The sequence below is a fragment of the Cyanistes caeruleus genome, unplaced genomic scaffold, assembly GCF_971803275.1.
Source record: "Cyanistes caeruleus unplaced genomic scaffold, bCyaCae1.hap1.1 HAP1_SCAFFOLD_158, whole genome shotgun sequence".
Lineage (NCBI taxonomy): Eukaryota > Metazoa > Chordata > Aves > Passeriformes > Paridae > Cyanistes > Cyanistes caeruleus.
The window spans coordinates 28,855-40,456 of NW_028255950.1; the positions used below are offsets into that span (position 1 = coordinate 28,855).

The 11,602-nt window shown below is 50.1% G+C and overlaps 1 long non-coding RNA gene across 1 annotated transcript; it reads right to left on the reverse strand.

Annotated features, from left to right (window-relative positions):
* Positions 1-1,652: 1,652 nt before the first annotated feature.
* Positions 1,653-11,602, reverse strand: LOC147645845 (uncharacterized). The gene is made up of 5 exons (XR_015282110.1): positions 11,428-11,602; positions 11,096-11,333; positions 8,782-10,808; positions 1,985-2,488; positions 1,653-1,890 (listed from the first exon to the last, which is right to left on the reverse strand). It is a non-coding gene; the product is annotated as an uncharacterized LOC147645845 (long non-coding RNA).

Here is an 11,602-nt window from a genome sequence, read left to right on the forward strand (position 1 = left end):
GAAGTTAGGACTAGTTGTAAGGATATCACAACAGGCGAATGGCTGCTTCCTACTTGGATCACCATCCAAAGCCACCTAGAACAACTTCTCCAAAACATATCCAACAGGAGAAATGGAAAAAGTGATCCATGGCAGCTCTGCATTGTGGTGAAGGATGAGCATGCAGTGGTCCAGATGCAGCATTGCCCACCCTCCAGGCTGCTGTTTGCTCTGCTGAAAGACTCTTGCAGGACTGTGGCCCCTCTCCATGCAATGGAAATCATTGCCACAGCTCTCAGTTGAGGCACTGGCATTTCCAGAGCCAGATTCAGGCACAATCCTACTGCCTGCTGAGCATCTGGGAAAGCTGCTGAGCATCTTCAGGCCTAGAAGCACAAAAGAGCTCAGGCTCTCCCCGAACTGGGTTTTCAGGGCAGCTTTCCATATCTCTGCAAGATTTCTTCATCCCTCAACACGTCTGATTTTATTATGGCCAACGATGCATTTGGGTTTCTTCCGTCCTCTTGTGTGCCCGTGAGTAACCTTCCACGTGGATGAAGGAGATTGTGTACAGGACAATTGATTGCGGCATTGCCATTTGGCTTCACTGTCACTCAGTTGAACACGGTCCTTATCTAAGAAGGACTTCCAAGAAATGGGTAGGAGTTTTGGCTGTGAGAGGAGCAGAAAGCACATTTTCTACAGCAAATTGCTAGCTGATGCACTTTCCTCCCTGCCAAAATAGTGATTGCCATTCATCTTCCTGGGAAGAATGTAAAGACCCATTCAGAGATGCCAGGTTCAGCTGGCCTGTGGCTTTGTGTGCCTCATTTCACATGTCCAATTTCAAGGGCCACTAAAAGAGGCTCATGTTTGCCTTGCTACCCACAAGTGCTGTAGGTATTTCCAGGAGAAGAGGGAAAACATCGCTGTCCTGTGGTGTGGTAGAAATGCCACCACAACTGTGACTGTGTGAGCAAAGCCAGCCAGTGCTTTTTGGGGCAGCAGCAGCAGCTGAGAGTGTGGCAGAGCGGTTTTGATACTCTTTTTAGAGTCCTGCAAACATTGTTCCCGAAACAACCCACAGCTTTGCAAATGTGCCCGAAGAAAATGCAAAGAGAACTGGGGTGTGAAAATCAAAGACTGTTTATCTGTAGAAGAAAAGGAACAAGAATGAACTACACCACATATATACACTGTAAGAATATTGGTAACAACAACAACAACAAACTATAGAACCTATTTACCTGAGAACAGATCTTACAAAACTCTATGAAACGTATTTACAGGCAACTTAAACAAACTCTAAAACTTCTATCCTGAACACAACAACTGTAAAACGTATGTACAGCAGGGTGGCATCTGTGTCTGTGATGTCCCTAAGTCCTGGAAGAAAAACAAGTAGCACGGTCAGTGCAGTCAGGCACGGAAGGGTGTTCCATGTGCTGCCGAGCTGGGACACTGGCCCAGTGGGACTCTGCTGCCAGAAGGGAGCCTGGCTGGGGGCTGTGGCCCAGGCACTGGAACAGGGCTTGTGTGGCCCACAGCAAGCCCAGGCCAGGCCAGGGATGGCCAGCAGAATCCAGTGCATGGGCTAGCGTGTCCCTGAGCAGGAAGTGCCCAGCCCGGCCCCAGGCTGGCAGCAGGGGACCCACTCTGCCTGTGGGGAGCACCTGCCTGTTCTGCTGCTGGCATCGGTCTTCATCCCAAGACCATGTCTTCCTCCTTGTCTTTTAGATCAATATCCATCTCTTCAATATAATCTTTCGTTTCCACCTCCATCTCTTCCTCTGTCTCCTACATATCCACATCCATCTCTTCCTCTCCAGTATCCTCTCCGTCCACTTCCATGGCTTCTTCTCTATCAGTCTGTGTATCGACGTCCGTCTCTTCCTCTCCGTCTGTGCCAGCCTGCAGAGGTAGCAAAATTTCCCACCCTGTCCCACAGAGCTGCAGCCCAGCCAGGCAGCTGCGGGGTGTCCGCCTCCGTGGAATAGTACCATACCTCTTTTGGAACAAATGCAGACATCCTGCAGGGATGGAGAGTAAAATCCAAGCGATGGGGAGCTTTGGGGACTGCTGGGGGAATCAGGGAGCAGGTGGCAACAAGGTGACAGGGGTAGGCTTGGAGCAGGGTGAATGAAGAGCGTGCTGGCACAAGGAGCCAAGGGTTGTGTTGTGGCCGTTGCTGGATGCTGGAAGTTCTAGCTGGAGCGTGCACTGTGACATCACCGCCAGGAGTTGAGGCCCAGGCTGAAGTGGACAACGGAGACCGTAGAATGAATGATGGAATCCCTGGGTGCTTGGGCTTGGAAGGGACCCTAAAGACCATCTTGTTCCAAGCGGAGCAATCTTCGCCCAGAATAGGTTGCTCAGAGCCCCGCTCCCAGCTGGCCTTGGATGTTGCCAAGGATGGAGCATCCCCAGCCTCTGTGCACAGCCTGGGCCAGTGGCCCAGCAGCCGGAGTGGAAAAGAGCAGCTTCATTAGATCCAACTTCAAGCTCACTCCTGCAGTTGAAAGGCTTCTCCTCTCTGTGCCCATCTTTCCTAGAGCTGCAGGGAGGCCTCGCCAGCCCCCTTCTCTTTCCAGGCTGAGCATCCCCAGCCCCACACGGACAGCAGTCCGATGCGTGGCAGTCAAGGCTAAAGGCTAGCAAATGGCTACATCAGGAAGTGAGAGATGGAAGCTTTTGGAGATGGAAGCTTTACCTCTAAATGTAGAAAAGAAAGCAAAGTGGAGGGGGAAATGGTGGGACTCTGGCTCTGTTCTAACTGGCAAAGATTTTCTTTTCTTCTTTTCTGTCGTGCTAACCCAAGTTTTGTTGTTTGAAAGGAGGTTTAGCAAAATATCCATCGTCTTCTCCACTGCTGAAACACTGAACAACATCTGGGCAGGCTGAGGATGCAGAGCAAAACCTGCAAATATCTACTGCTGATCGTGATCCTGGGGAATGCAGCTAAAGCCAGCCAAAAGCAATTTCTGGAAAGTCAAGCCTGCTTTACGTTTTCTGGAGTTTGCTTGTGCCAACTTCACCAGTCATTTCTAAAAAAGGAAAAGAAACTCCAAGCAAAACAGAGAAAAACACAAAGAAACCAACCCAAAGAAACCAATCAAACAAACAGATGAAACACCCCCAATCAAACCAAAGGCAATGAGAAGTTAGGACTAGTTGTAAGGATATCACAGCAGGCGAATGGCTGCTTCCTACTTGGATCACCATCCAAAGCCACCTAGAACAACTTCTCCAAAACATATCCAACAGCAGAAATGGAAAAAGTGATCCATGGCAGCTCTGCATTGTGGTGAAGGATGAGCATGCAGTGGTCCAGATGCAGCATTGCCCACCCTCCAGGCTGCTGTTTGCTCTGCTGAAAGACTCTTGCAGGACTGTGGCCCCTCTCCATGCAATGGAAATCATTGCCACAGCTCTCAGTTGAGGCACTGGCATTTCCAGAGCCAGATTCAGGCACAATCCTACTGCCTGCTGAGCATCTGGGAAAGCTGCTGAGCATCTTCAGGCCTAGAAGCACAAAAGAGCTCAGGCTCTCCCCGAACTGGGTTTTCAGGGCAGCTTTCCATATCTCTGCAAGATTTCTTCATCCCTCAACACGTCTGATTTTATTATGGCCAACGATGCATTTGGGTTTCTTCCGTCCTCTTGTGTGCCCGTGAGTAACCTTCCACGTGGATGAAGGAGATTGTGTACAGGACAATTGATTGCGGCATTGCCATTTGGCTTCACTGTCACTCAGTTGAACACGGTCTTTATCTAAGAAGGACTTCCAAGAAATGGGTAGGAGTTTTGGCTGTGAGAGGAGCAGAAAGCACATTTTCTACAGCAAATTGCTAGCTGATGCACTTTCCTCCCTGCCAAAATAGTGATTGCCATTCATCTTCCTGGGAAGAATGTAAAGACCCATTCAGAGATGCCAGGTTCAGCTGGCCTGTGGCTTTGTGTGCCTCATTTCACATGTCCAATTTCAAGGGCCACTAAAAGAGGCTCATGTTTGCCTTGCTACCCACAAGTGCTGTAGGTATTTCCAGGAGAAGAGGGAAAACATCGCTGTCCTGTGGTGTGGTAGAAATGCCACCACAACTGTGATTGTGTGAGCAAAGCCAGCCAGTGCTTTTTGGGGCAGCAGCAGCAGCTGAGAGTGTGGCAGAGCGGTTTTGATACTCTTTTTAGAGTCCTGCAAACATTGTTCCCGAAACAACCCACAGCTTTGCAAATGTGCCCGAAGAAATGCAAAGAGAACTGGGGTGTGAAAATCAAAGACTGTTTATCTGTAGAAGAAAAGGAACAAGAATGAACTACACCACATATTTACACTGTAAGAATATTGGTAACAACAACAACAACAACAACAACAACAAACTATAGAACCTATTTACCTGAGAACAGATCTAACAAAACTCTATGAAACGTATTTACAGACAACTTAAACAAACTCTAAAACCTCTCTCCTGAACACAACAACTGTAAAACGTATGTACAGCAGGGTGGCATCTGTGTCTGTGATGTCCCTAAGTCCTGGAAGAAAAACAAGTAGCACGGTCAGTGCAGTCAGGCACGGAAGGGTGTTGCATGTGCTGCCGGGCTGGGACACTGGCCCAGTGGGACTCTGCTGCCAGAAGGGAGCCTGGCTGGGGGCTGTGGCCCAGGCACTGGAACAGGGCTTGTGTGGCCCACAGCAAGCCCAGGCCAGGCCAGGGATGGCCAGCAGAATCCAGTGCATGGGCTAGCGTGTCCCTGAGCAGGAAGTGCCCAGCCCGGCCCCAGGCTGGCAGCAGGGGACCCACTCTGCCTGTGGGGAGCACCTGCCTGTTCTGCTGCTGGCATCGGTCTTCATCCCAAGACCATGTCTTCCTCCTTGTCTTTTAGATCAATATCCATCTCTTCAATATAATCTTTCGTTTCCACCTCCATCTCTTCCTCTGTCTCCTACATATCCACATCCATCTCTTCCTCTCCAGTATCCTCTCCATCCACTTCCATGGCTTCTTCTCTATCAGTCTGTGTATCGATGTCCGTCTCCTCCTCTCCGTCTGTGCCAGCCTGCAGAGGTAGCAAAATTTCCCAGCCTGTCCCACAGAGCTCCAGCCCAGCCAGGCAGCTGCGGGGTGTCCGCCTCCGTGGAATAGTACCATAGCTCTTTTGGAACAAATGCAGACATCCTGCAGGGATGGAGAGCAAAATCCAAGCGATGGGGAGCTTTGGGGACTGCTGGGGGAATCAGGGAGCAGGTGGCAACAAGGTGACAGGGGTAGGCTTGGAGCAGGGTGAATGAAGAGCGTGCTGGCACAAGGAGCCAAGGGTTGTGTTGTGGCCGTTGCTGGATGCTGGAAGTTCTAGCTGGAGCGTGCACTGTGACATCACCGCCAGGAGTTCAGGCCCAGGCTGAAGTGGACAACGGAGACGGTAGAATGAATGATGGAATCCCTGGGTGCTTGGGCTTGGAAGGGACCCTAAAGACCATCTTGTTCCAAGCGGAGCAATCTTCGCCCAGAATAGGTTGCTCAGAGCCCCGCTCCCAGCTGGCCTTGGATGTTGCCAAGGATGGAGCATCCCCAGCCTCTGTGCACAGCCTGGGCCAGTGGCCCAGCAGCCGGAGTGGAAAAGAGCAGCTTCATTAGATCCAACTTCAAGCTCACTCCTGCAGTTGAAAGGCTTCTCCTCTCTGTGCCCATCTTTCCTAGAGCTGCAGGGAGGCCTCGCCAGCCCCCTTCTCTTTCCAGGCTGAGCATCCCCAGCCCCACACGGACAGCAGTCCGATGCGTGGCAGTCAAGGCTAAAGGCTAGCAAATGGCTACATCAGGAAGTGAGAGATGGAAGCTTTTGCAGATGGAAGCTTTACCTCTAAATGTAGAAAAGAAAGAAAAGTGGAGGGGGAAATGGTGGGACTCTGGCTCTGTTCTAACTGGCGAAGATTTTCTTCTCTTCTTTTCTGTCGTGCTAACCCAAGTTTTCTTGTTTGAAAGGAGGTTTAGCAAAATATCCATCGTCTTCTCCACTGCTGAAACACTGAACAACATCTGGGCAGGCTGAGGATGCAGAGCAAAACCTGCAAATATCTACTGCTGATCGTGATCCTGGGGAATGCAGCTAAAGCCAGCCAAAAGCAATTTCTGGAAAGTCAAGCCTGCTTTACGTTTTCTGGAGTTTGCTTGTGCCAACTTCACCAGTCATTTCTAAAAAAGGAAAAGAAACTCCAAGCAAAAGAGAGAAAAACACAAAGAAACCAACCCAAAGAAACCAATCCAACAAACAGATAAAACACCCCCAATCAAACCAAAGGCAATGAGAAGTTAGGACTAGTTGTAAGGATATCACAGCAGGCGAATGGCTGCTTCCTACTTGGATCACCATCCAAAGCCACCTAGAACAACTTCTCCAAAACATATCCAACAGCAGAAATGGAAAAAGTGATCCATGGCAGCTCTGCATTGTGGTGAAGGATGAGCATGCAGTGGTCCAGATGCAGCATTGCCCACCCTCCAGGCTGCTGTTTGCTCTGCTGAAAGACTCTTGCAGGACTGTGGCCCCTCTCCATGCAATGGAAATCATTGCCACAGCTCTCAGTTGAGGCACTGGCATTTCCAGAGCCAGATTCAGGCACAATCCTACTGCCTGCTGAGCATCTGGGAAAGGTGCTGAGCATCTTCAGGCCTAGAAGCACAAAAGAGCTCAGGCTCTCCCCGAACTGGGTTTTCAGGGCAGCTTTCCATATCTCTGCAAGATTTCTTCATCCCTCAACACGTCTGACTTTATGATGTCCAACGATGCATTTGGGTTTCTTCCGTCCTCTTGTGTGCCCGTGAGTAACCTTCCACGTGGATGAAGGAGATTGTGTACAGGACAATTGATTGCGGCATTGCCATTTGGCTTCACTGTCACTCAGTTGAACACGGTCTTTATCTAAGAAGGACTTCCAAGAAATGGGTAGGAGTTTTGGCTGTGAGAGGAGCAGAAAGCACATTTTCTACAGCAAATTGCTAGCTGATGCACTTTCCTCCCTGCCAAAATAGTGATTGCCATTCATCTTCCTGGGAAGAATGTAAAGACCCATTCAGAGATGCCAGGTTCAGCTGGCCTGTGGCTTTGTGTGCCTCATTTCACATGTCCAATTTCAAGGGCCACTAAAAGAGGCTCATGTTTGCCTTGCTACCCACAAGTGCTGTAGGTATTTCCAGGAGAAGAGGGAAAACATCGCTGTCCTGTGGTGTGGTAGAAATGCCACCACAACTGTGATTGTGTGAGCAAAGCCAGCCAGTGCTTTTTGGGGCAGCAGCAGCAGCTGAGAGTGTGGCAGAGCGGTTTTGATACTCTTTTTAGAGTCCTGCAAACATTGTTCCCGAAACAACCCACAGCTTTGCAAATGTGCCCGAAGAAAATGCAAAGAGAACTGGGGTGTGAAAATCAAAGACTGTTTATCTGTAGAAGAAAAGGAACAAGAATGAACTACACCACATATTTACACTGTAAGAATATTGGTAACAACAACAACAACAACAACAACAACAAACTATAGAACCTATTTACCTGAGAACAGATCTAACAAAACTCTATGAAACGTATTTACAGGCAACTTAAACAAACTCTAAAACCTCTATCCTGAACACAACAACTGTAAAACGTATGTACAGCAGGGTGGCATCTGTGTCTGTGATGTCCCTAAGTCCTGGAAGAAAAACAAGTAGCACGGTCAGTGCAGTCAGGCACGGAAGGGTGTTCCATGTGCTGCCGGGCTGGGACACTGGCCCAGTGGGACTCTGCTGCCAGAAGGGAGCCTGGCTGGGGGCTGTGGCCCAGGCACTGGAACAGGGCTTGTGTGGCCCACAGCAAGCCCAGGCCAGGCCAGGGATGGCCAGCAGAATCCAGTGCATGGGCTAGCGTGTCCCTGAGCAGGAAGTGCCCAGCCCGGCCCCAGGCTGGCAGCAGGGGACCCACTCTGCCTGTGGGGAGCACCTGCCTGTTCTGCTGCTGGCATCGGTCTTCATCCCAAGACCATGTCTTCCTCCTTGTCTTTTAGATCAATATCCATCTCTTCAATATAATCTTTCGTTTCCACCTCCATCTCTTCCTCTGTCTCCTACATATCCACATCCATCTCTTCCTCTCCAGTATCCTCTCCATCCACTTCCATGGCTTCTTCTCTATCAGTCTGTGTATCGACGTCCGTCTCCTCCTCTCCGTCTGTGCCAGCCTGCAGAGGTAGCAAAATTTCCCAGCCTGTCCCACAGAGCTCCAGCCCAGCCAGGCAGCTGCTAGGTGTCCGTCTCCGTGGAATAGTACCATACCTCTTTTGGAACAAATGCAGACATCCTGCAGGGATGGAGAGCAAAATCCAAGCGATGGGGAGCTTTGGGGACTGCTGGGGGAATCAGGGAGCAGGTGGCAACAAGGTGACAGGGGTAGGCTTGGAGCAGGGTGAATGAAGAGCGTGCTGGCACAAGGAGCCAAGGGTTGTGTTGTGGCCGTTGCTGGATGCTGGAAGTTCTAGCTGGAGCGTGCAATGTGACATCACCGCCAGGAGTTCAGGCCCAGGCTGAAGTGGACAACGGAGACGGTAGAATGAATGATGGAATCCCTGGGTGCTTGGGCTTGGAAGGGACCCTAAAGACCATCTTGTTCCAAGCGGAGCAATCTTCGCCCAGAATAGGTTGCTCAGAGCCCCGCTCCCAGCTGGCCTTGGATGTTGCCAAGGATGGAGCATCCCCAGCCTCTGTGCACAGCCTGGGCCAGTGGCCCAGCAGCCGGAGTGGAAAAGAGCAGCTTCATTAGATCCAACTTCAAGCTCACTCCTGCAGTTGAAAGGCTTCTCCTCTCTGTGCCCATCTTTCCTAGAGCTGCAGGGAGGCCTCGCCAGCCCCCTTCTCTTTCCAGGCTGAGCATCCCCAGCCCCACACGGACAGCAGTCCGATGCGTGGCAGTCAAGGCTAAAGGGTAGCAAATGGCTACATCAGGAAGTGAGAGATGGAAGCTTTTGGAGATGGAAGCTTTACCTCTAAATGTAGAAAAGAAAGAAAAGTGGAGGGGGAAATGGTGGGACTCTGGCTCTGTTCTAACTGGCGAAGATTTTCTTTTCTTCTTTTCTGTCGTGCTAACCCAAGTTTTGTTGTTTGAAAGGAGGTTTAGCAAAATATCCATCGTCTTCTCCACTGCTGAAACACTGAACAACATCTGGGCAGGCTGAGGATGCAGAGCAAAACCTGCAAATATCTACTGCTGATCGTGATCCTGGGGAATGCAGCTAAAGCCAGCCAAAAGCAATTTCTGGAAAGTCAAGCCTGCTTTACGTTTTCTGGAGTTTGGTTGTGCCAACTTCACCAGTCATTTCTAAAAAAGGAAAAGAAACTCCAAGCAAAAGAGAGAAAAACACAAAGAAACCAACCCAAAGAAACCAATCCAACAAACAGATAAAACACCCCCAATCAAACCAAAGGCAATGAGAAGTTAGGACTAGTTGTAAGGATATCACAGCAGGCGAATGGCTGCTTCCTACTTGGATCACCATCCAAAGCCACCTAGAACAACTTCTCCAAAACATATCCAACAGCAGAAATGGAAAAAGTGATCCATGGCAGCTCTGCATTGTGGTGAAGGATGAGCATGCAGTGGTCCAGATGCAGCATTGCCCACCCTCCAGGCTGCTGTTTGCTCTGCTGAAAGACTCTTGCAGGACTGTGGCCCCTCTCCATGCAATGGAAATCATTGCCACAGCTCTCAGTTGAGGCACTGGCATTTCCAGAGCCAGATTCAGGCACAATCCTACTGCCTGCTGAGCATCTGGGAAAGGTGCTGAGCATCTTCAGGCCTAGAAGCACAAAAGAGCTCAGGCTCTCCCCGAACTGGGTTTTCAGGGCAGCTTTCCATATCTCTGCAAGATTTCTTCATCCCTCAACACGTCTGACTTTATTATGTCCAACGATGCATTTGGGTTTCTTCCGTCCTCTTGTGTGCCCGTGAGTAACCTTCCACGTGGATGAAGGAGATTGTGTACAGGACAATTGATTGCGGCATTGCCATTTGGCTTCACTGTCACTCAGTTGAACACGGTCCTTATCTAAGAAGGACTTCCAAGAAATGGGTAGGAGTTTTGGCTGTGAGAGGAGCAGAAAGCACATTTTCTACAGCAAATTGCTAGCTGATGCACTTTCCTCCCTGCCAAAATAGTGATTGCCATTCATCTTCCTGGGAAGAATGTAAAGACCCATTCAGAGATGCCAGGTTCAGCTGGCCTGTGGATTTGTGTACCTCATTTCACATGTCCAGTTTCAAGGGCCACTAAAAGAGGCTCATGTTTGCCTTGCTACCCACAAGTGCTGTAGGTATTTCCAGGAGAAGAGGGAAAACATCGCTGTCCTGTGGTGTGGTAGAAATGCCACCACAACTGTGATTGTGTGAGCAAAGACAGCCAGCGCTTTTTGGGGCAGCAGCAGCAGCTGAGAGTGTGGCAGAGCGGTTTTGATACTCTTTTTAGAGTCCTGCAAGCATTGTTCCCGAAACAACCCACAGCTTTGCAAATGTGCCCGAAGAAAATGCAAAGAGAACTGGGGTGTGAAAATCAAAGACTGTTTATCTGTAGAAGAAAAGGAACAAGAATGAACTACACCACATATTTACACTGTAAGAATATTGGTAACAACAACAACAACAACAACAACAACAAACTATAGAACCTATTTACCTGAGAACAGATCTAACAAAACTCTATGAAACGTATTTACAGGCAACTTAAACAAACTCTAAAACCTCTATCCTGAACACAACAACTGTAAAACGTATGTACAGCAGGGTGGCATCTGTGTCTGTGATGTCCCTAAGTCCTGGAAGAAAAACAAGTAGCACGGTCAGTGCAGTCAGGCACGGAAGGGTGTTCCATGTGCTGCCGGGCTGGGACACTGGCCCAGTGGGACTCTGCTGCCAGAAGGGAGCCTGGCTGGGGGCTGTGGCCCAGGCACTGGAACAGGGCTTGTGTGGCCCACAGCAAGCCCAGGCCAGGCCAGGGATGGCCAGCAGAATCCAGTGCATGGGCTAGCGTGTCCCTGAGCAGGAAGTGCCCAGCCCGGCCCCAGGCTGGCAGCAGGGGACCCACTCTGCCTGTGGGGAGCACCTGCCTGTTCTGCTGCTGGCATCGGTCTTCATCCCAAGACCATGTCTTCCTCCTTGTCTTTTAGATCAATATCCATCTCTTCAATATAATCTTTCGTTTCCACCTCCATCTCTTCCTCTGTCTCCTACATATCCACATCCATCTCTTCCTCTCCAGTATCCTCTCCATCCACTTCCATGGCTTCTTCTCTATCAGTCTGTGTATCGACGTCCGTCTCCTCCTCTCCGTCTGTGCCAGCCTGCAGAGGTAGCAAAATTTCCCAGCCTGTCCCACAGAGCTCCAGCCCAGCCAGGCAGCTGCTAGGTGTCCGTCTCCGTGGAATAGTACCATACCTCTTTTGGAACAAATGCAGACATCCTGCAGGGATGGAGAGCAAAATCCAAGCGATGGGGAGCTTTGGGGACTGCTGGGGGAATCAGGGAGCAGGTGGCAACAAGGTGACAGGGGTAGGCTTGGAGCAGGGTGAATGAAGAGCGTGCTGGCACAAGGAGCCAAGGGTTGTGTTGT